Source organism: Mustelus asterias, unplaced genomic scaffold (genome assembly GCF_964213995.1).
Source record: "Mustelus asterias unplaced genomic scaffold, sMusAst1.hap1.1 HAP1_SCAFFOLD_124, whole genome shotgun sequence".
NCBI classification, from domain to species: domain Eukaryota; kingdom Metazoa; phylum Chordata; class Chondrichthyes; order Carcharhiniformes; family Triakidae; genus Mustelus; species Mustelus asterias.
Genome location: NW_027590162.1, coordinates 98,158 through 122,452, shown reverse-complemented (window position 1 = coordinate 122,452; position 24,295 = coordinate 98,158). Strand labels below are relative to the sequence as shown.

Genomic DNA, 24,295 nt, shown 5'->3' with positions numbered 1-24,295 from the left:
CAGCACCTCACTGTACCGCAAGCCCACGGATAACCTCACGATGCTCCACTTCTCCAGCTTCCACCCTAAACACGTTAAAGAAGCCATCCCCTACGGACAAGCCCTCCGTATACACAGGATCTGCTCGGATGAGGAGGATCGCAACAGACACCTCCAGACGCTGAAAGATGCCCTCATAAGAACAGGATATGGTGCTAGACTCATTGATCAACAGTTCCAACGCGCCACAGCGAAAAACCGCACCGACCTCCTCAGAAGACAAACACGGGACACAGTGGACAGAGTACCCTTCGTTGTCCAGTACTTCCCCGGAGCGGAGAAGCTACGGCATCTCCTCCGGAGCCTTCAACATGTCATTGATGAAAACGAACATCTCGCCAAGGCCATCCCCACACCCCCATTTCTTGCCTTCAAACAACCGCACAACCTCAAACAGACCATTGTCCGCAGCAAACTACCCAGCCTTCAGGAGAACAGTGAGCATGACACCACACAACCCTGCCACAGCAACCTCTGCAAGACGTGCCGGATCATCGACACAGATGCCATCATCTCACGTGAGAACACCATCCACCAGGTACACGGTACATACTCTTGCAATTCGGCCAACGTTGTCTACCTGATACGCTGCAAGAAAGGATGTCCCGAGGCATGGTACATTGGGGAAACTATGCAGACGCTGCGACAACGGATGAATGAACACCGCTCGACAATCACCAGGCAAGACTGTTCTCTTCCTGTTGGGGAGCACTTCAGCGGTCACGGGCATTCGGCCTCTGATATTCGGGTAAGCGTTCTCCAAGGCGGCCTTCGCGACACACGACAGCGCAGAGTCGCTGAGCAGAAACTGATAGCCAAGTTCCGCACACACGAGGACGGCCTCAACCGGGATATTGGGTTCATGTCACACTATTTGTAACTCCCACAGTTGCGTGGACCTGCAGAGTTTCACTGGCTGTCTTGTCTGGAGACAATACACATCTTTTTAGCCTGTCTTGATGCTCTCTCCACTCACATTGTTTCGTTTCTTAAAGACTTGATTAGTTGTAAGTATTCGCATTCCAACCATTATTCATGTAAATTGAGTCTGTGTCTTTATAAGCTCTGTTTGTGAACAGAATTCCCACTCACCTGAAGAAGGAGCTGAGAGCTCCGAAAGCTTGTGTGGCTTTTGCTACCAAATAAACCTGTTGGACTTTAACCTGGTGTTGTTAAACTTCTTACATTCTTTTCTCACACACTTAAATGCTTGTAACAAAGCAAATATTCCATTAACCTTTTTTATTCCTTGCTGAACATGCATACTAATTATTTGTGACTCGTGCACTCGAGCACCGAGATCCCTCTGCACCTTGGAAATCTGCAGCCGTTCTATATTTGAGTAATAATCTGATTTTGTTATCTTCCTGCCAAAGTGAATAACTGCACATTATATTCCAGTTGCCAGGTGTCTGCCCATGTACAAAACCTGTCTGTAGCTATCTGCAAGCTCCTTACGCACTCTCCACAAATTACTTAACGACATATATTGTGTCTTCTTCAAGTTTTGCTGCCATGCTTTCATGATGTGGGCTGGGATAACTGAGCTTCTATATAAAAGCCAACTCCCAGACACAAAGGGCCGGATGATCTTTTCCTGTGCTGTAACTATTCCGTGTGTATGGGTGTGATAACCATTCTGTCGCACGTAGTGTGTGGTGCAGGATTTGAGTGTGGAATTCATTGTCTATCTGTCAGTCTCTGTGGATGTATATGAGTGAATGATTCATTCTGTATCACCCTGTGTTTTGTTCATCCTGTGATTGGGGAATTACTAATTGTCTCCCAGTCTCTCAGACACTTTGTAGATCTGGAGGAATTCAATAAATAAGATACCTAAGTGAAATTGGGACCATTTTTTCGAATTCTTAAACTGCTCGACCCGATCCTCCACCCACCCATTTCATGTAACATTATCTGTTTGTATCTGAAATCCATTCTCCTTCCAACACTTATCCAGCTTTCCATTAAATGCAGCTGTGCTAATCGTCTCCAATCGTAGAATGCCGAAAGTACAGAAGGGAGGACATTTGGTGCATCGAGTGTGTACCGACTACAATCCCACCCAGGTCCTAGTTCAGTAACGCTCATTTACCCTGCTGATCCCGCTGACAATCGGGTCCATTTAGTATGGCCGATCAACCAAGCCCACACATCTTTGGACTGTGGGAGGGAAGCCACACAGACATGGGGAGAGCGTGCAAACTGCACACAAACAGTGGACCGAGGCCGCAATTAAACGTAGGACCCTGGCGCTGTGAGGCAGGAGTGCTAACCACTGTGCCACCCAAAATTATTTCCAGTCTCTTCGCAAATTTCCCGTGTCATATCCTTCAGTACCTTTGGATGGTCAAACGAAATTTAAATCTGGTGATCGTTTCTTCTCGTGTTCTGCAGTGACATATTCACTGCAATGATTTCTCATGATCTCAAACCTGCTCCCGATTTAATAAACGATCGCTGGGCTTGTCCGGGTTTTAAACCCGGAAGCACTGGCATACTAATATTACCCTAACCGAGAATCATACCGCTCGACCAACGAGCCAACTGCCAATGCTCTGGACAATAGCAAATTGCAAATGCTGCCGACTCAATGATAATTTAATATTGATTTCTAAAGTGGATTTAATGATTAAATTACGAGGTCTATCCAATCACACCCCTTTATTAATTCTTCATATTGACCTATTCCTGGAACACCCTCACTTGATGTGAACGTCTTCCCTCTGTTGAGGTTCTGGGTTGCGGCCAGTAGATGTCAGCACACCCAGGAAGAGCGAAGCTCACAGACCAGAGAGGTATGAATAAACAAGAATTGTTCAGACTATCGGGAAGTTTTAACAATATTAATGTTGGACGTGGCTTTTTTTATGATAGTTATTTTGTAACAAGCAGTTGTTATCGTTGTCTGTCTCTTGATTTGAGGATGACACCCAGTCAGGGCCGTGAATTACTGCCATGGGTCTTCAAGTGAGTGAACAGGCCCATTCTCGGCCCATGGAGCTTTCTTCTCTGTTACTTTCTTCTCTCCCGCCATTCTGCCTCATAAAAGCGTGCTGTAGATTGAGGGAAATGTTTTGGCCATTTTCAACGATGAGTAACAAACTCCTCCCAGTCACCAGCATGAATGCTGCCTCGCTTCAATCTGGAGGATGGCGGGGAAGCATTACTGATGGAATTTCTCTCACACTCTTAGGATTCGCTGATACGCTGGTCGCATGTACATCATTGTGCTAAAACCACCAACCATCAATGAGAGTGAGATACATTTTTATCTGCCCTTCTCTGGCCTATTGTATCGAAATGAAATTTTTCAAAATCTTTCACTAATTTACAGCCCATCATCAGACCCCCCTCAGCCTTGTTATTGCAGGAGAAGAAGCATCCAGTTTCTCAATCCGTTACCAGGCCATTCTCTTTCTACATAATTATTCTACGTTTTATGGGCTGTTGGTGTCGCCTGCTGGACCAGCATTTGTTGCCTTTCCCTAATTGTCCATCAACTGAGAGTGGCTTGTTCGGCCATTTCAGAGGGCAGGTAAGAGTCACCCTCATTGCTCTGGGTCTGCAGTCACATGGAGGGCAGACTTCTTTATCTAAAGTGCACTGGTGAACCAGATGAGGTTTTACAACAATCGGCGACAGTTTCAAGGCCGCTATCACTGATACTAGCTTTCAATTCCAGATTGATTTAATCAATGAATTAAATTTCACCAATGGTGGGATTTACTCCGTCTTCCCAATGATTAGTGCACGCTTCTGGATTACCAGCCCAGTGACATAACCTTTCATCCCTGTAAACAGAAACAGTTCATTCAGCTCATTATTAAACCCCTTCCTGAGGATGTGAGAATTCCCTCCACAGAATTTGATTAAACCATTTGCTGCAAAGCCTGTTGCTCCATTCGGGAGCATCAATGATTTATTAAGATCTCAAAGATAAGATTGATTTCTTGGGAGGAGAATAAAATAATGAGATTAAAAACCTGAGTGAAGAAAACAACAAGGAAGTGCATTCTCAGATAGCGCCCGGCAATGTTTGCAAGAAAATGCAGAGTTTTCAGCTATAGAAGGACATTTCGTTTTTTTCCGGAACTTCGACCAGATTTCTGCATAAAACGACCGCGACAGGACTCGAACCTGCAATTTTCTGATAGCATCATCACTACGATTGCCGAAGTCAGACGCCTTATCCATTAGGCCACGCGGTCAACAGATACAACGTTGCACAGAATGTCAGTACCATGTGAATACCTACCGTGGTTATATTTATTGTCAGTCCTATTTTTGGATGCTTCGCTGATTTCCAGATGCCACAAATTGAAGGGGAATCCCCAGCGTTTGTAACCGGCAGAAAACTGAATTTCATTACTAACATTCTTGGATGCCTGTCTGTGTGGAGTTTGCACGTTCTCCCCGTGTGCGTGGGTTTCCTTCGGGTGTTCCGGTTTACTCCCATCCCCAACGATGTGCAGATTAGGTGGATTGGCCAGGCTGAATTGACCCTTCTTGTCGGGGGGATTAGTAGGGTAATTACTTGTGGTTGCAGGGAGAGATTCTCCGTCGGAGAGTCGGCGCAGAATGTCTGGGCCGAGTGGCCTCCTTCCGCGCTGTTGGGATCCGATGCCTCCTATACATCCTGTCTTAAATCTTCACTGCCTGTCCCTGAATCCTTCTGCTCGCAGCTAATCCAGCAACTTGGCCTGTGTTCAATGTGTTATGCTCTTTTACACGTCTCTTACATCACCACTCAATCCCGTCAGCTGCAAAGAGAGAAAATCCGAATTATCCAGCCAAACCTTTTCGCTAAAATCCATCATCGCTGGATCCAAAGCAGTAAATCTCCTAAGGACCCTCACATACTTTCGAAAGTGTGGTTACCGGGTCTGGGTGCAATCCTAAAACAGCTGTAGTTAAGCAGAGCTTTATAAAGATTGAGCATAACTTCCCATTTTTTATACTCAATGCCTCCATTTATGAAGTAAGAAGTCTCACAACACCAGGATAAGGTCCAACAGATTTATTTGGTGGCTTACTTCTTACTGTGTTTACCCCAGTCCAAAGACGGCATTTCCACACCATGGCTTCCATTTCCGAAGCCAAGCATCCAATCCGCCTTCCTGACAACTCTCTCAAATTCGCCTCTCTCCTTCAAGATCTCTCTGAACCTCTGGTCACTCTGAGCCTGCACACTGCTCAGAACTGGGCCATTCAGTTTCTATTGCCTCTCCCCATCCCTTCTGTCAAAATGCAGCACTGTCCCTGAGTGTGGGATTAATAATGTGTCTCTGTTACAATATCAGTGAGAATCTCCAAGAGAATCTTTCTGGATAAAGCCGGAATGTACAAGGATTTCAGCCACTGAGACATTGTCTGGCCGTCTGTGTATCTTCGCCCTCACTCACTCTGTCCATGTCTATCCCTCCACCCCCACTCGTTAACTGTATATGAAGGGGGGATCTTGTTGGTTAATGACGCAGTGCAAACCATCTGTATCTTCATCTGAACAAATAGAATTCAGCTTGTGAACAAGATCATAATTTCAAACAGTTCTGGGTTAAACCAGGCACAACTCTGATTGGCTGCAGCCCCCCGAATCTGGGGAACAGACACTGTGAGCATCGCCAGCCTCAGAGGCTTTAATAGTTACTGAGCTGGGAAACTCCAATTATTCTCCCCGAATCCACAGCACAGAGCGAGAGGAGAGGAAAGCCTGTCCTCGGAGCTGTCAATCTGAGACACAGTTTGACCTGTCAATGTGCAGAGGTGAACACTGTGTCAGCGAGAGTGTGCTAAAGGGGCGGCTGGGTTAGACTAATGTTACTGTGTTTGTGTGTCCGCTCTCAGCGGCTGATTTCCCAGTCCTTCTTGTGTCAAATCACAAGATTCTCCTGTCATTGGATCGCGCTGCTCAGACCTGAAGAGAGAATTTAAGGGAAAGTTTGGGTCGATTTTAAGGTTTCAGTCGACAAAAGCGCGATCAATGCAGCAAAGAAACGGGTTGAAGTGGGAATTGCTGCCTTGAAATCAGATGGAATTTTCACGACAGGAAACGTTCGGATTTCAGTAACAGAAATAAGTCAGTCTGAGAATCTAGATAGTCTAATTTTAATTGCAGTGGGAGAGTTTGTGAGGAGAGAGAAACACAGCTGGAGGATCCGGGAGCTGACAACAGCTTGTCTCTGCACCATCCGCTCTCTTCCTTTCAGTTGCTCTGTGCCGCCACCACTGGTTTCATTTCGGACCCAGTTCTGACTCTCACACACATTTTCCACACACTCTCGGATATCATTTTCTGCCAGAAATACATCTGATGCGTAAACATGGCAACAGCTGCTTTCTCAATGAGCTGCCCAGCTCGGTTGGATCTGTCAGAAATTATTGGGAGATTTTAAAGCAACATCGATTTGGTTGCAGAATTCTCTAATATCTGAATATATTCCATCACTTTTTCGCTTGTGTTTGGAGTCCTGGGCTGAGTGACCACTTAATCCATAGACATTTTGAAATTAATTCTAACATGAAATTTCCTGATGTCTTATGATTGTCTATAATCCTCTTTTACTAACGTTCCAATATGATTATTCTTCCTTATGTTCCACATGTTCGTTCCATTCCCAAACTGTTTTAAGCAGGAATACCGAACGCCCAGTCATGTCCAGCTTGGAGCATGTTTTGAATGAACATGGTATTTCATCATCTAAGCAGCATTTTGAAATTCTCATTCATTCAATGTATTCTGATGAAGTGTATTTCTTATGTCCTGTGTGTCATGACACAAGAATCTTTCTCTGGAATAAGTCCTTGTTTTGTCCTTGTGCTGCTCTTTTTCTTTCTTCTCAAGTCATGATTTTTCTCATGGAATTTATAGCACAGAAGCCATTCGGCCTATATTGTCGATGCCAGCACAGTTCCCGGTCTTTATAGAAAGAGCCCACAGTAAATTAGAATTCAATATCATGGGCTGCCCTGGAGAAGCCAATTAAACATTTCCAATCTCGCTCATTGCGCACAGAGTTTGAACCTTCGCGAGGAAACGATGGTTTTGAGTCCAACGCCTTAACCACTCGGCCAACGCAGCTGCTTATCTCTCAAAATGATGTAATCACCTCAGCGATGTTCATGTTAACTTCATCAAGCACCAGGATTGTGCAGTGAGCAGTGTGTGAGCTGACATGTGTTCCTCTATTTTTATTTGGTGTCCTTATGTTTGTCTGAGAATTCATTTGTTCAATTATTCTTCTATTTCAACATTGTTTTCAGGATAAAGAAATTGAAACCGAATTCTCGGTCCGAAATAAATAAAATTAGAACGGGAAGCGTATTTATCGGCAATTGCCGCGTTCGAATTTTATTTTGTCCACAAAATAAAGTCAAAACTACATTACCAATGCGATGGCCGGGAATCGAACCCGGGTCAACTGCTTGGAAGGCAGCTATGCTCACCACTATACCACCATCGCTCGCTATGCTTGAGCAATGGTTATTTACATTTGTTATAATTACGGAAGTGCCTTAGTTGCCGATTTCCTCAGACACCAGGTGGTCCTGACGCACATTTTGTAAACTGAAATTGTTCACTCTTGTTTTTTGGACAGTTTAAGCCTACTTTTTAATATTGTACCTGCCTGGGAACTCATTGAATAGTTTTGAGGCCTGTTCTTTCGGTTAAAAAAGTCTCCAATCAAAGCAAATTTAGATTCCAAGTCGAACGCCTGAACCACCCTGCAATCGGAGCTGTTTATTAGCCAGTCGATGCAACGACCTCAGTAACGTTCATATTGACTTCATCAGGATTATTGAGATCACAGTCAGGGAGGTCAACTGTGTTCGGTTCCCTTTACTTTATATCTTTGTCTCTGACTGAGAGCTCATTCATTAGCACAGAGACTTCTTCCTCTGTTTCAATATTTTTTTCTGCAGAGAGAATTTGAAGCGGAATTTTCCGTCCGAATAAATAATATTTAAACGGGACGTCCTTTTTGTTTCATTTCCGGCAAATGCTGCGTTTGAACTGTTTTTGACCACGTGATTTGAAACGCAAGAGGCCGTAGATAAGGACCTAAATAAATGACCAGTGCTATGGCCGGGAACCGAATCCGGGCTAACTGCTTGGAAGACAGCCATGCTCACCACTACATCACCATCGCTTGCTCTGTTAAAGTGGATGTTATTTTCATTAGTTATAATTACGGAATTACTTTCGTTGCTCACGAAGGTGTGTCCATAACACAATTTGTAAACTGATCTTGGCTGTCGCGTTTTTCTGCACAGTTTAACCCCCCTTTTCACTGTTGTTTCTGACTGAGAACTCATTGAATAGCATTGAGGCCTATTCTTTCATTGCAACAAAGTTTACACAGGAAGCAAATCGAAGAACTATTTCCATTAATAACTCATGAATAATGAGAATCTTGAGTGAATTTCATTTCAGGTGTCCTGTTCTGTTCTGTTCTGACCTGCGATAGCTAATTAAATAAGTCACCAATGTGATGGCCAGGAACCCTGATCAAATGCTCACACAGTCACCACCATCGCCCACTTGACTCTTGGAGCTGCTGCTGCCCACAGAGGTGGCCAAGCAAGAGGCACAGATGTTGACAAACTGCACCCGCTCCAAGTAGATTAACAATATTACTGAACAAAAAAAGGAACTATGACAGTCTCTCTGAAAGCATTGCACCAACACCTCTTAAACAATCAATTTGCTGTAACTAATTCAATATGAACCTATTCAATGTCAGCCCTATTCCTTGCCAGTCCTCAAACAGGCATTGACTGGTTAGAAGTTTTAATCTTATCCGAGAACAGTTGGGGAAATTCCCAAAGAAGTGAAACTGTCGCCCTGAACTTCATAGAATCCCTACAGTCCAGAAGGAGGCCATTCGGCTGATCGAGCCGGCGCCATCAGCAATCCCATGCAGGCCCGTCACCCCACAGTAAGGAGCAATTGAATATGACCATTCCACCTAACCCGGCACTAATTTTCATGGCGGAACGTCCGATTCTGGAAAGACAAAATCCGCAACTGGTGCCTCAAATGAAGCTGCAGTCTGTTTTGGAGCTTCTGAAACCACATGTTCTCCTGGTGGTCAACTCCTGCCCAAAGCTGGTGTCCTGATTTGAATCGATTGCCAGCTCGAGTTTCTCATTTGGATGAGGAATATGGAATGGTGCTGGATTATTCACCCCAAATACCTGCAGAACTCGGTCGAAACTTCACGTTTGTTCGCAAACCTCAATATCAGTCATCAGTTCACCATCAATCAGTGGGTCAATACGAAGACGGAGAAAATGCACCTACGACGAAGGTAAGATTCGAACCCACGCGTGCAGAGCACAATGGATTAGCAGTCCATCGCCTTAACCACTCGGCCACCTCGTCATGCGTCTACACTCCCCCAAACCAGCTCTTGTGCTCTTAACACCCGCAACAAGAGGACATTTCTCCCGCAGGACAATGTTGTGTTCCTGCTCTCTCATTAATCTCGGTTCGTTGTAACTCTTCCATTCGATGTAAATCCATAGAAAGTAAAGAGGGAGACAGTTAATTTATCAGGTCCCTCCAGGTCAGAAGGTTGCGTGTTTAATTCACGTCAGGCTCCTGGAGGATTTCTGCAGTTGGTCTTTGGATTCTGCATCCGGGGAAAGTTGATTGTTTGCAAATGTTCGCGAAATGATACATTTCAAAATTATGATGAAATGATATTTTAGGGATACCTCCGGTTTCCACGAGCAGGTCATATTTTTGCTGTTTGTAAATTTAAAGCAACGTCCACGGTCCGAGATGATTCAGCGGACATCTCAGGGGAGAGCTGACTTCTGGTGATTTAACCGGAGGATTCACATCTCAGGCGGGGAGCAAGGCTGAGAAGGCGGGGCCTGTATCAATAATCTCAACCGATACGGGAAATGATCGGGAGCTGAGGTGGTGGAGGCTACCTCGCTGAATATGTTTAAAGCGCGGATGGATGGATTCCTGATCGGTAAGGGAATTAAGGGTTATGGGGATCAGGCGGGTAAGTGGTACTGATCCACGTCAGATCAGCCATGATCTTATTGAATGGCGGGGCAGGCTCGAGGGGCTAGATGGCCTACTCCTGCTCCTATTTCTTATGTTCTTATGTTCTTATGTTGGCTGAATCTGCTGCACAGCCAACTGAACTAAACCTGGAACAAATGCGCTGTGCCACCCACGGTAACACAAATCAACATGACGAAGCAAATTTGCTGCCGAGAAAATCCAGATTTGCTCTTGGACAGCAGCCGAATATGCCTTTTTGATGCGAGTGAAAACACGATAGCAAAGGGTGGTTTCGATCCATCTACCTCGGGGTTACGGGCCGCTTCCGCTGCGACACTCTGCTCCGAAACATAATCGCTTCCTGCCTATGACTGTTGCGCGGCAGTCCGACAACTATTAATTTAAAACAACAACCTCCGTGGTGGGAAGCACACCCTGGCTGGACAATAACACATCACATCACCTCGAGTGTAACAGATAGAGAAAGACACACAGAAAAGCAGTAAGAGACTATCAGGATACACACACAATGACAGACAGAAAAGGTGCCGAGCAAACCAGCAAGATACTGAGATGGAAAACATGATTATTTATGAAAAGCTGTTTTCTGTTACACAAAGCCAGGACCTGTTTTGAAATCTATTTCCTGCTGTTTAACTGTGTTCGGTGCTGTGTAACTGTTCTCTCTGTTGTGGAACTGTGACTCTGTCGTTGACAGATCTTCACTGTGGTTGTGTCAAATTCTTCCCTGTTGTGTAAATGTGTTCCCGGTTGTGTAAATGTGTTCCCGGTTGTGTAAATATGCTCCATCTTGAGCAGAAGTTTTCTCGGTTCTGTAAAGGCGTGTCCTGTTGTGTGACATGTTCTCTGTTGTTCTGTGATGTTGTCTCTGGAAAACAATCGACGGAAATTTCAAGGCCGCCATTTCTGAAGCTTGCATTCAATTCCAGCTTTATTTGGGCCGAATGGCCAACTCCTGTTTCTGTTTTCTATCCATGTTTCTATGTATTAAATCCGTGAATTTGAATTTCACCAGCTGCCGTGGTGGGATTTACTCCGTGTCCCCAAATATTAGTCCGGACCTCTGGATTGCCAGCCCAGTGACATAACCTTTCATCCCTGTGAACAACAACAGTTCATTCAGCTCATTATTAAACCTCTTCCTGAGGACATTAGAATTCCATCCACAGAATTCCCATTGGCCGATTGATAACAAAGCATTTTGTTCGAGTTGGGAACATCAATAATTTATCCAGATCAAACAGATATTGTGGAATTGTTCGGATCAAAACTTCTAAGATAAGTGAGAATTAAATGGACAAAGTTACAAGGGAAGTAATTCTGAGAAAGCTCCCTGCAATTTCTGAAAGAAATAGTGGATTTCAGTTAACAGGCTCAGTTTTGAGGAGGTTCCACCAGATTTCTGTACAAAGTGACTGGGTTGGAAACTGTAATCTTCAGATAGCATCACAAAAGGCACCGTTAGGCTCCGGTTACGCGCCTGAAAGTGAGTGATTTTTGTGGGGTATGTGGAATATTTCTTGTACCAGTCCTGTTCAGGCACCGCCACCGCCCCCAACCCCCCGCCCCCCCACCCCGCCACCCCCTCTTCCCACCCCCCAACTCTTTTTCCGTTACGTCGATGACTGTATCGGTGCTGCTTCCTGCTCTCATCTGCGCCTGGAAAAAATAGCTATTTTGCTTCCATTTTCTACCCTCGCATTTTCCCATGGTCCAAATCCGACACTTCCCTACCCTTCCTTGACCTGTCTGCCTCCAATTCTAGATAGACTGACCACCAGTAACTAAAGCCCCACCGACTCACACGCCGAGTACAGATCCTCATACCCCGCTCCCTGTAAGGACGCCATCCCCATTCTCCTAGTTTGTTCACCTCAGTCGGAACTGTTCCCCTGATGCCTCTTTCCAAATCGGCGCTCCTTACATGGACTCCAACTTCCTGAAACCAACGTGCCTCCACCCCGACCCTCGGTGTTTGGTTGGGCGCTCAACCGTGCCCTATTCATCTCCCGCACCTCTGACCTCACCCCTTTCTCCTCCCAGAGCCACGATCGGCTCCCAAAATACAGAAGTCAAACAGACATTGTTATCGTCTTCTTTTCCATCTGTTCACTCAATATTTCGTCGACATCTTCACAAAATCCAATAGGAATGGCGATCAGTTTTCCAGTCAGTGATCAGCCCTCTGGAGGTGATTAAAGAAAATGAACAGTTTCATCCACTCTCGAAACCCTGGGGGCTTGAACCTGCGCGGTGAACCACATTAGATTTTAAATCAAACGCCTGAACAACTCAGTCATCGCAACTATAACCAACGTCTAACAAACCAGTTTATGAACAGCTGATTTCTTCAAAGTTTACCTTTGATTGTCTCGCCAGACAATGACGAGGAATCGAACACACTATCCGTTGCGCCACAGAGCCACACCTGGTGCACTTATTCCCCATCCCCATATGGGAATTTCTGACGTATCGAACAGACAGTTCAAAAGTTCAGCAATTGGACAATGACTATATTTCAAAAATCCTTTATTATCAGTGAAATGATTTGGGACGCCCTTTGGTTCTGAAAAGAGCTACAGAAATTCCAGTCGAACTCTGAAAGGACACAGACAGCTTAGTGGAATGGGACGACATGTGGCGGATGAAGATTTAAGTGATTCATTTTGGTGGGAAGAACGCAAAGAGACAATACAAAATAAAGGATATAATTCCAAAAGGGGAAACAGGAACAGCGGGAAATATATGGACCTGTGTACAAATCATTGAAGGTGGCAGGGCAGTTTGTAACAGCCGTATATTATCCCCGGATTTAAAAACAACATCAGGATTTCGATACAAATTTTCTGCAACGAAAATCCAGATGTACTATTCGATCGCACATTAGATATTCCAAGCATTGCCTGTCGCCTGAGGTATGGTAACCCTTGGGCTAAATCGCCACCAGAAAGCTCTCCCTTTTGAGGGGGAAAGCAGCCTCTGGTCATTTGCAACTCCGGCGACTTTACCTTTATATCTGTGTCATATTCTTTGATTTGATTTGATTTGATTTATTCTTGTCACATGCATTAGTACACAGTGAGAAGTATTGTTTCTTACATGCTACGCAGACAAAGCATACCATACATAGCGAAGGAAAGAAGAGAGCGCACAATGTAGAGTTACAGTCACAGCAACATGTAGAGAAAGATCAAATTAATACGAGATAGGTCCAATCAAAATTCTGATGGTAACAAGGAAGAAGCTGTTCTTTACTTGGTTCGTGCCTGCCGTCAGATTTTTGTATCCAGTTCTCGACAGAAGCCGGTGGAAGATAATCTGTCCACGGTGTGTGGCTGCTTCAACTGGCTGCTTTTCCAAGGCAACGCGGCGTGTCAATGGATGGCAGACTGATTTGCGTGATGAACTGGCTTTGTTTACGACACTTTGTCGATTTTTTGCGGTCCTGGACAGAGCAGGAGCCGCACCAAGCTGTGATGCAACCAGAAGGAATGCTTTTTCTGGTGCATCTGTCTGTATTCAGACTGTGTTTTGCATTATCTGCTGCTCAATGAAGATTGGGATCTTTCTGATTCGATCAGTTAAACTGTGCGTGGAGAAGTGACTTGTTCTGACTGTCAGCTTCCGGAACTGAAACATGGTTTCTCAATTAATTCTGTCTCTGTCAACCTTTGGTACTGCAACTGAGTTTCTGTATCCCCTCATTTTGACTCACCGATTTATGTTGTTTATTCATTTCTGGTATGTGGGTGTCGCTGGCTGGGCCCGCATTATTGCCCATCCTAAATTTCCCGTGAACTGAGCGGCTTGATAGGTCACCTCAGAGGGCAGCTTAGAGTCACCAAAGTTGCTGTGTGTCGGGGGCCCCATTTAGGTCCAAACCAGTTAAAATATTCATTCCTTAAAGGACATTAGTGAAGCAGTTGTCTTCCTTTTGACAATCGATCCATGGTCGTCAGACTTTTAATCCCAGATGTTCTTAATTGATGAAATTTCACCATTTGCCTTGGTGGTGGTGGTGGTCTGTGTGTGTGTGTGTGTGTGTGTGTGTGTGTGTGTGTGTGTGTGTGCGTGCGTGCGTGAGAGAGAGAAAGATTCTCACATAATCAGTCCGTTTGTGAGTGTGGATTAACCTTTTATATTCCCTCACAAACACTGTGATCCCCTTGCTTTTGTGAATTCCCAAGAAGCATTTGTACTACTGAGACCCTGGTGGTCGGGTGGAGGGTGGGGTGAGGGTTGAAGGCAATGCCGCAGGGTGCTGAGTGTGGAAGCAGCCGATTTTAAAGCTTGTGTGTTGGAAAATGAAGAGTGAACTTGTCTGTGTGAAGATCACAGAAAAGGTATGTCTGGACCTGCGCACTCGAGACAAGTTTTGGGTTGTCAGTAAATGAACTCCTGTAATGAAGGGACAAAATCAGAAAGAGGAAATGCTGGAAATATTCAGCAGCTCCGAAAGCAGCTGTGGAAAGATATTCCTGTCGCCAGGATATAACTCTCCAAATGGATACTTCACGTTGCTCAGATCTGACACTCTCAACACCTTCGTGTAAGGAACAGGGAGGGCGGGAATTGGGTCTTTGTTGATTTGAGCAAACAGCACAATGCAGCAATGAGAAGCTCCTCAGCCCCCGGCGGCTTGGGAAAGGATGGGACTCAGATACAGGACTCTGGTTGGGGTTCAAAAATGGAAAAATACATCGAGTTATAAATGTAATGACAATAAAGGTGGAATTCAGATCGACTTGTGCAGAAATTTTACACTTGGCCAATGTAGTCCGGATGGCCGAGCGGTCTAAGGCACTGCGTTCAGGTCGCAGTCTTTTCTGGAGGCGTGGGTTCAAATCCCACTCCTGACAGTGATTTTTCGTTCGCGAAGCAGCATCCAAACCCAAGAAATTTCTCACCTGGCAGCACAAGGGCAGCTGATGCTGAGAAACAACGACCACCTGTGAGTTCCACTCCGAGACACACTTCATCCTGACTTGGAAATGTATCACCGTTCCCCTGGCTGGCTCACAATCTTGGAACTCCCTCCCGAACAGGAGTGTATGTGCACATATACCACATGGACTGCAGCGGCACCAGAATGAATTCATCGCCAATTACTCAAAGATTATTAATTTGGACAATAAATGCTTCTCGCGCCAGCGGCACACATATCCCGTATGAATAAAGTACTTCTTAAAAAATCACCTCGTGCCACAGAAGGAGCACATCTGCCTTCAGAGCAGAAAACTGTGTGTGAATCACATCCTGAACACGACTACTTTTATACCAGGTGTGTGTCTGAAAACAGTAAGTGGAACCAAGCTCACGATAAACCGCTCAATGTTTAGTGGAAGTGTTTCACTGAGTGATGTGTGTGATTCCCTCTGATGTGCTTTCTTTTGTGAATTCCTAAGGAGCACCTCCCCTGAGACCCTGGTGGGCGGGTGTCGGGGAAAGGCGGATTTGAAAGGTTTACGGGGAATTCGGTGCAGTCTCGATGGGCCACTGTGGGATTCAGTTATTTTTCTTTCATGAATCTATCCGAGATCCCATAGCATCTGTGGAGAGAGAACCGGTCATTCCCGTGAAAGGTCTGCATCTGAAATGTGAACTATCTCTATTTTCAGAGGTACGTTACAGATCTGGTAATATCTCTTTTTTCACTAATACCACCAGATCTGGAATGTATTTCCAGCATTCTGTTGTACGCACGAAGAGCGGTATCAGGCTCTGTGGCTTAGTTGGTTAAAGCACCGATTTAGTAAACCAGAAGATTCTGGATTCAGATCCTCGGATTCCTTTCCAGTGAACTTTGCAACTGCGTAAGTCGCAATATCCATTTCTTGCTTGTCAATGTTGTCTTTCCCTTCACAGTGGATAATCTACAACGATAAAAAAAAACATAGTTCGAGAGTCTCCACAAGTATCTTGACTATTTATTGACGTGATCCACGTACTTTCATCATCTTGCAGTAAAAAAACATTTAATTTGCAATAAATCCAATTCTCCAAGTTCTACAAACATAGCGTTCCATTGTTTTCTCAGGGAATTTCGAACAGAGTCAAATCGCCTTAGAATCACACCATCCCGACAGTGGTGAAGGAGACCATTCTGCCCATCGAGTCTGTCCCGACTCTCCGACAGAGAATCGCACACAGGACCTATTCCCGCAGAGCCACGCATCCACCCCGCTAATCTACCGATACAAACACCTTGGTGACCAAGGGGCAATCGAGCATGGCCAAATCCACCCAACCTGCTCATCTTTGGACTGTGGGAGGAAACCGGAGCACCTGGTTTCCTGAGATAACTTGCCTGGATGAATGCAGTTTGAACAGCACTGCAAAAACTTGGCACCATCCAGGACAAAGCATCCCACTTCATTCGCTTCCCATGCATAAAGCTTCACTCCCTCCACTCCCGACACAAAATGGCAGCAGTTTGCGCCATCTACAAGATGCACTGCAGCAACACAGCAAGGCTCCTTTGCCAGCACCTTCCAAACCCACGACCACGACAGCCTAGAAGGACAAGCACAGCAGACACATCAGAATAACACCACCAGGTTGCAGGGCACTGATATTTATTTATTGATTGTAGTTATTTATAAGTTGTTGTTGCACGTGTGTGTTGTTTAATCTTCGTGATCTTCAAAAGAAGCGAAATATCTAATTGAAAAAGATGCTACTATTTCTAACCCAACCAGCGAACGTCGGGTCAAACTTTAAGAAAGCCCCCGGGGTTTGCGATTTATTTTTGAGTCAGTGGTTTCCCTGGGAGCCAATAAACAGAAGCAGCATGGAGAGATGGCAGAGCAGGAAATGTCGGTGCCGAAGCTGAATCACATCAACGGAGCAGCAACCTGCTTGCTACTAATCGGACCCCAAGTCCGATTCTGGTGGGACTGAAACCCACAACCTTTGAATGGCTGACTTGCCATTATTTAGATGTCAAACGCGCTACCCAAAGCGCCACAGAGCCACATGCTGGAAGTTTGCTCTACTTGTCCATATATGGATATTTGACAATGTGGAAAGTTCAACAATCTCGTAGTTAAAAAGTCAAGGACTGTGAAGAGGGACTTTATTGATTGCAAGTCATGTTGCTACATCTTATGTCTGTTAAAACAGCTGTGGGAATACAGACCATTTTGTCCTTTGTACATGAAATCTGTCCATCACAGAATGATCCTCCCTCTTTCTCTTCCTTATTCTCGTGGACAGCTCGGAGTGTAATCTCGCAGGCTTGATAGTCGGGGGCACATCCTACTCTATCTGTCACAGCGCTGATCAGAATCTGTTCCCTGTTCCAGTTAAACACCTGCACAGAACACAACGCAAAGCTGGAAGCTGGAAACCAGAATCAAAAACCGAAAATGCTGGATATGCTCAGCAGGTGATGGATGAATGGAGATTCCTGTAAAAGAGACCTTGGGGTACAGGTTCATAGCTCCTTGAAAGTGGAGTCACAGGTGGACAGAGTGGTGAAGGAGGCATTCGGCATGCTTGGTTTCATTGGTCAGAACATTGAATTCAGGAGTTGGGACGTCTTGTTGAAGTTGTACAAGACATTGGTAAGGCCACACTTGGAATACTGTATACAGTTCTGGTCACCCTATTATACAAAGGATATTATTAAACTAGAAAGAGTGCAAAAAAGATTTACTAGGATGCTATCAGGACTTGATGGTTTGAGTTATAAGGAGAGGCAGGATAGACTGGCACTTTTGTCTCTGGGCTGTCAAAGGCTGAGGGGTGATCTTATAGAGGTCTATAAAATAATGAGGGGCATAGATCAGCTCGATAGTCAATATATTTTCCCAAAGGTAGGGGAATGTAAAACTAGAGGGCATCGCTGTAAGGTGAGAGGGGGAGATACAAAAGGGTCCAGAGGGGCAATTTCCTTCACACAGAGGGTGGTGAGTGTCTGGAACAAGCTGCCAGATGCAGTAGTAGAGGCGGGTACAAATTTGTCTTTTAAAAAGCATTTAGAGAGTTACATGGGTAAGATGGGTATAGCGGGATATGGGCCAAATGCGGGCAATTGGGACTAGCTTTGGCGTTTTGAAAAAAAAGGCGGCATGGACAAGTTGTCCGAGGGCCTGTTTTCATGCTGTAAACCTCTATGACTATATGACAAGCCGCTGAAGCACAGCACAGTTGCACAGTTTAAAGTTTCCTTTCATCCACAATAGATATTCCATTCTAGTATTTTGAACAATTCAAATTGAAAATGTGCATTGTTATTCTCGTCGCCACAGCCTGAAAACAACTCCAGGCATTGATCTCTCCCTTGGATTTTAAATTTGTAAATCCATTCTCTATCTTTTAAAGCTACTATTGAAACTGTATCCATCACCCGCTCATTTCCTTGTGAATGAGCAGGAGAATTGAAGATATATTTGGATAATTTTCCTTTGACTACATTTGTACAGAAGCATCAAGGTCAAGGAGGGAACCACACACAGCACTTCATGAAATTCACCCATTAAAAGGTGACAGTGTTTAATCAAGGGATGGTTCTATTTGTTCATTTATTATTAATGGAGAATATAAAGTTGGAACAGTGTGCAATCTGGGCATTGTAACTGAGCAAAGTGAAACACAATGCGGACTGGGCAGGATAAGCCGAGCATGGGCAATGGACAGAGTGGAGGTGCGACGTTAGCTGGCTTGTGAGACGGCGCAGGGAGATGTTGCAAGGTGAAGGTACATCGGAAAATGGGAGTGTTAAATGTTGAATGATGAATGTGCAAGTAGAATGTGCAATGTAGACTGCAGGCTGGATATTCAATGGCTTCTGTGATGGGTGAATAGACTGTGGAATCTTGGCATGGTAAAGGTGCAATGGGGATTAGGACGGGTAAAGGTGTATCCTTTATTTTATATCACCTCTCCTCGATCTTCGGACCAAAATGCATCACTTCACACTTCCTTACATTAATTAAATTGTATCTGTCACGTGCCTGCCCATTCCACCAGACTGTCGATATCTTCTTGCAGATTATCAATATCCTCCTCACTAAAAATCATAATATTTTCAAATTTTGCACCACTGACAAATTTTGAGATCGAAACCTAAGCACCCAGATATAGGTCAGTAATATATATCAAGAAAAGCAAATTTCTCTCCATATAATATCCCCAATCAGAAATAGGTAAAACTTTCTGAAAAATATGCTTTAATAGGTTTGTACTAATAATTAAACTGTTGCTGAATGAAATTCTAACTAAGCTAATGATTCAAATGCCATTTGGCTCCAAATAAAATGCCAACCGGCACTAATACATTCAATTATAAGCATAGCCTTGCTCATTTATCAGGATTTAAATGACGAATACAGAGGGAAGCAACGTACTGGTAGATTTCAAAATGAAATGGCCAAAAGATTTAGTATTTCTAAATTCCTCAGTCCCAGGTTCAATATGATGTGAACAATTCTTGTCTGCTGTGTCCCTCTCTGATGTCTGAACTTCAGCCTACCAGAGTGTGCTGACATCCACTGGCCGCAATACAGAACTGCAGTAGAGCGGAAAAATGCATCTTAACTGTCGCTGTTGCAGAGACAGATCAAACAGGAGTTAATGATTGGATATCGGCATTACATTCCATAGAGAAATCAATATTAATGTACTTTTAAATGCAGTTAGTATAACTTCGAATTTGCTGTTACCTGGAGCAGTTGAGTCGACGAGCACAGATGTACGAAAGGAAAATCTCGGTAATGAGACGATGGAGAATGAATTTCAGAGATATGCAGATGATGTTACGTTGAAGATTTTTAGTAGAGGATGGTGTGGAATCATGTACTAATTAGAACAAAAGGCCCTGTTTCAATTATGTACCTTCCAGATAGAATGTGTACAGATTTGCAAAGTCTCTCAGAGAGATTCATAATGAACATCACACACATATGTCGCACCAGAGACAGAGCGATACAGAATGAGTCCAACACTCATACACCTCGAATCTTAGAAGGGACAGCAAAGAGAGGGAGACCATTCGGCCCTTTGTCTCTATGCTGGTCTGTACAAGAACAACTCAGCTCATCCCTTTCCCGTCCTTGTCTCATAACCATGGAAATCCTTTCACTTCAGGTGCTGATTCCATTCCCCCTTGACAGCCCTGATTTGATGCTGCCTCTGCCACCCTCTCAGGCAGTGCATCCCAGGTCCTAAACACTCTGCACATTAAAAGCCATCTTTCTCTCCTCAGGCAATGGGAGCAATATTTCTTCATCTACTCTTCTTAGACTGCACCCACAAGCCCACCACCTCTACCAGGGTAGAGGCAGAGAGATTCTTTCCACTTAGAAAGGAAACAAGAACTTGAGGACACAGCCTCAAAATAAGGGGGAGTCAGTTTAGGACAGAGTTGAGGAGGAACTTCTCCTCTCGGAGGGTAGTGAATCTCTGGAATTCTCTGCCCATTGAAGCAGTGGAGGCTACCTCGTTAAATATGTTTAAGTCACAGGTAGATAGATTTCTGATCAATAAGGGAATTAACGGTTTTGGGGAGCGAGCGGGTAAGTGGAACTAAACCACTATCAGATCAGCCATGATCTTATTGAATGGCGGGGCAGGCTCGAGGGGCTAGATGGCCTACTCCTGCTCCAATTTCTTATGTTCTTACCATCTCGAAGGACAGCGGAAATAGATACATGGGAACACCAGCACTGCAAGCTCCCCCTCAAGCCACTCACCATCCTGACTTGGAAAGACATCGCGGCTCTTTCGCTGTCAGAGTGGCAAAATGCTGAAAGACTGTATGGCGAACAGCACTGTGGCTGTACCGACACCTCATGGACTGCAGCCGTTCAAGAAAGCAGCAAACCATCACCTTCCGAATGTCAGTTGGGGATTGGCAATGAATGCTGGCCTCTTCAGTGATGCCCACCTCTCGAAATGAATAAAACAAATAAACACTCGCAACTACAACCGGAGACAGATAGATACAGAACAAATCTCACTCACGTGCATGTTTGGATACAATCTGAATCCCCCAATCACATTCACTAACAGAGGGTAAAATGCAGTCGAAATTGGGCGATTGTTATCCAGTTGCAGTTTAACCAGAGTTTTATACAAGAATAGAGAACATCTTCACACAACGTGCAACATTTTAACCCAATATGGAACATTATGAGACCAGTTAATCATCTTTCTGCCGAACAGAAAACATCTTCACGGAGAATATTTTCACACAACACGGAACACGTTTTCAGAGCAGGGCATATATTAACAGAACATTTTTAAAAAGTACACAACATGGATCATATTTATACAACCGGAAAGATATTGAAAGCATCAGGGAAACATTTTACACAACAGCAGAAAGCACCTCTCAACAACAGAGAGCAGAGTTACACAGCAGGAAATATATTTACAAATATGGACTTGCAACAGAAAATTCCTTTAAAAATAGAGATCGATTTTCCAATTCCGTGCTTTGCCGGTTTCCCATCACCTTTGCCTGTCGTTACGTGTCCAGACAATCTCTCTTACTGCTATTGTGTGTTTTTCTCTGTTTTATTCTCGCTTTGATGCAGTGGCTGAGCGTCCTGACACTGGAACGTGTATTAAATGATACAGGAGCGAAAATCTGCCTGACTATATTGATAGGCAGCAGCAATGCCCCTTGCCGGAGTAGAGTGGCGCAGCGGAAGCGTGCTGGGCCCATAACCCAGAGGTCGATGGATCGAAACCATCCTCTGCTATTCCTATTATCACGGACAATGAAACGACTTGTGGCTTATACGTGGAGTCGGCAGACAGGTATTTACATCGGCTTCTCTTTTCTCCAAAAAACCTCAATCTGCAGTGAATCAATTTTATATGCAAGAAAGCATACGAACGGGGAACATCTTAACACAACATGCAACAATTTACTGACAGAAACATCTTCACGGAGAATCTTCTCACACAACATGGAACACATTTGCAGAGCAGGGGCCATATTAACAGAATAGAAAAAAAAAACATTTACACAGCCGGAAACACAACAGCGGAGCATCTTACACAACAGCAGAAATCATCTCTCAACAACAATTGAGACAGTTACATGGGGAAGATGGGTCTGGAGGGTATGGCGCAAACACGGGCGATTGGGAATCGCTCGGTGGTAAAAAACTGGGCGGCATGGACAGGTTGGGCCGATGGGGCTGTTTCCATGTTGTTAACCTCTATATCATAGAGCACAGCAGGATAAACAGTGAAACACTTTGCACAACAACAGTGAACATCTTTGAACAGCAGAGAGCACAGTTACACAGCGGGAAATATATTTATAAACATATTTACAAGAGAAAACTCCATTCAAACATCAGTGATCAATTCCGTGACTGTCGTTACACGTGAACAAACAACCTCTTTGGCTGCTTTTGTGTGTGTCTTTCTCTGACCCTTTATTCTTGGTGTAATGCAGTGGAATTGTGTAGCCAGGCTGAGCCTCCTGACACTGGTGATGGTGTTAAACAAAAGTGTGGAAGTGAATATCTGACTGATTGCATTGATAGGCAGCGGGGGTGGGGGGTAGGGTGAGGGGGAGGAGGAGAGGGGGGAGGGAGGAGTGGGAAGGAGGGAGGGGGGATGGGGAGAAAGAGAGGGGAGAGGGGAGTGGAAGGGGGAGGGGGGAGAGGGAGGGGGAGGGGGAGATGGGAGGGGGAGGGGGAGCGGGAGGGGAAAGGGGGGAGGGAGCAGGGGAGAGGAGGGGGCGGGGGAGGGGGGAGGGCGAGGGGGGAGGAGGGGAAGGCAGGTGGAGGGGGAGGGGAAGGAGGGGGAACGGGGGAGGAGGGGGAGGGGGAGGGAGAAGGGGACAGGGGTCGTGGGGGAGGCGGCGGAGACTGGGGAGCGGAGGCGGGCGGGGGGGGGGGGGGGGGGTGGAAGCGAAGATGGACTTTCTGTAGCAGAGTGGCGCAGCTGAAGAGTGCTTGGCCCATAGCTCAGAGGCCGATGGATCGAAACCATCCTCTGTTACTTCCTCTTAACAATAATAACAAAACCACTTGACTACAATTCTGCAGCATTTACGTGGAATATGCAGGCAGGTATCTGCATTGGCTCCTCTTTTCTGTTAGAAGCCTCAGCCCAGTTTGATACGCACACAAGGTGTAGATACTGTGAACATGCACCAGGATATATTAGACAGAGGTAATGGTGCACAGGGCACAATTTCAGAATTTGTGGACAATGTGAAACTTGGAAGCATCGTGACCTGTGAGGAGCCTGGTGTAAAACTTCAAAAAGTACATCGGCAAGTTGACGGAATGAGTGGACAAGTTACAGATGAAATTCAAAGCTGAGAATTGTGAAGTGATTCATTCTGGTAGGAAGATTAGAGAGAGACAATGAAAAGTAAAAGGAAAACAGTTCCAAAGTATCTAATCCATTTCATTCGTAACGTTTCTCAGTCCTACAACTCGAAATGAGGTGCAATAGTACAACTCTAAAATAACACCAAATTACTGCGGATGCTGTCATCTGAAACCAAAAGAGAAAATGTTGGAAAATCTCTGCCGGTCTGGCAGCATCTGTAAGGAGTGAAATTAGCTAATGTTTCGAGTCCAGATGACCCTTTGACAAAGGGTTATCTGGATTGGTTTACTGCCAATTGGTAACTTCCTTAAAGTCAATAATAATCCATTCAAAATATCCGCATATGTATTTTACAATCATAATTACTCATTTGAATGAAATTACTGCATCTCACATTACTTCGTGTTAGCTCATAAACGTATTTAAAAGTCATTTCACTGAATGCTGCTAGTTTTATCAATGCCTTAATGTCGACTGGTTTAAAAATCTTACCACTCCATCAGGGGTTCCGCTTACAGGTATTAAATGTCATGAGAAGTCTGGACAGAATGGATAGGGACAAACTGTTCCCACTTGTGGAATGATGAAGAATGAGAGAGAACAGATTGAACATCATGAGCAAAGGAAGGAATAGGAAGACGAGGAAAACATTTTCCACACAGTGAGTGTTTAAAGTTTGGAATGCACTGCTGGAAAGTGCGGTGGATACAGATTCAATTGAAACGTTCCAAAGGAATTAGATTGTTATCTGCCGCGTTACAGGGAGAAGGCGGAGATGTTCATTTTCTGTCACAACTCCTCACATAATTTCTCATTCATCATTCATCACTGAATCGAGTGTGAACTGTTCTCTTGTCGTTTCTAAACAAGTAGAAGTGCAGCACTGATTAAATGACAAGACAGTTG

At 44.7% G+C, this 24,295-nt stretch overlaps 5 non-coding genes across 5 annotated transcripts; 2 read left to right on the top strand and 3 right to left on the bottom strand.

Moving 5' to 3' along the window:
* Nucleotides 1-4,158: 4,158 nt before the first annotated feature.
* Nucleotides 4,159-4,250, bottom strand: trnar-ucg (transfer RNA arginine (anticodon UCG)). The gene is given in 2 exon segments: nucleotides 4,159-4,194; nucleotides 4,214-4,250. It is a non-coding gene; the product is annotated as a tRNA-Arg (tRNA).
* Nucleotides 4,251-7,430: 3,180 nt separating this feature from the next.
* On the bottom strand, nucleotides 7,431-7,502 carry trnag-ucc (transfer RNA glycine (anticodon UCC)). The gene has a single exon. It is a non-coding gene; the product is annotated as a tRNA-Gly (tRNA).
* Nucleotides 7,503-9,342: 1,840 nt separating this feature from the next.
* On the bottom strand, nucleotides 9,343-9,424 carry trnas-gcu (transfer RNA serine (anticodon GCU)). Its single transcript has one exon. It is a non-coding gene; the product is annotated as a tRNA-Ser (tRNA).
* Nucleotides 9,425-14,860: 5,436 nt separating this feature from the next.
* On the top strand, nucleotides 14,861-14,943 carry trnal-cag (transfer RNA leucine (anticodon CAG)). The gene has a single exon. It is a non-coding gene; the product is annotated as a tRNA-Leu (tRNA).
* A 6,777-nt stretch (nucleotides 14,944-21,720) lies between these two features.
* On the top strand, nucleotides 21,721-21,792 carry trnam-cau (transfer RNA methionine (anticodon CAU)). Its single transcript has one exon. It is a non-coding gene; the product is annotated as a tRNA-Met (tRNA).
* Nucleotides 21,793-24,295: the final 2,503 nt, after the last annotated feature.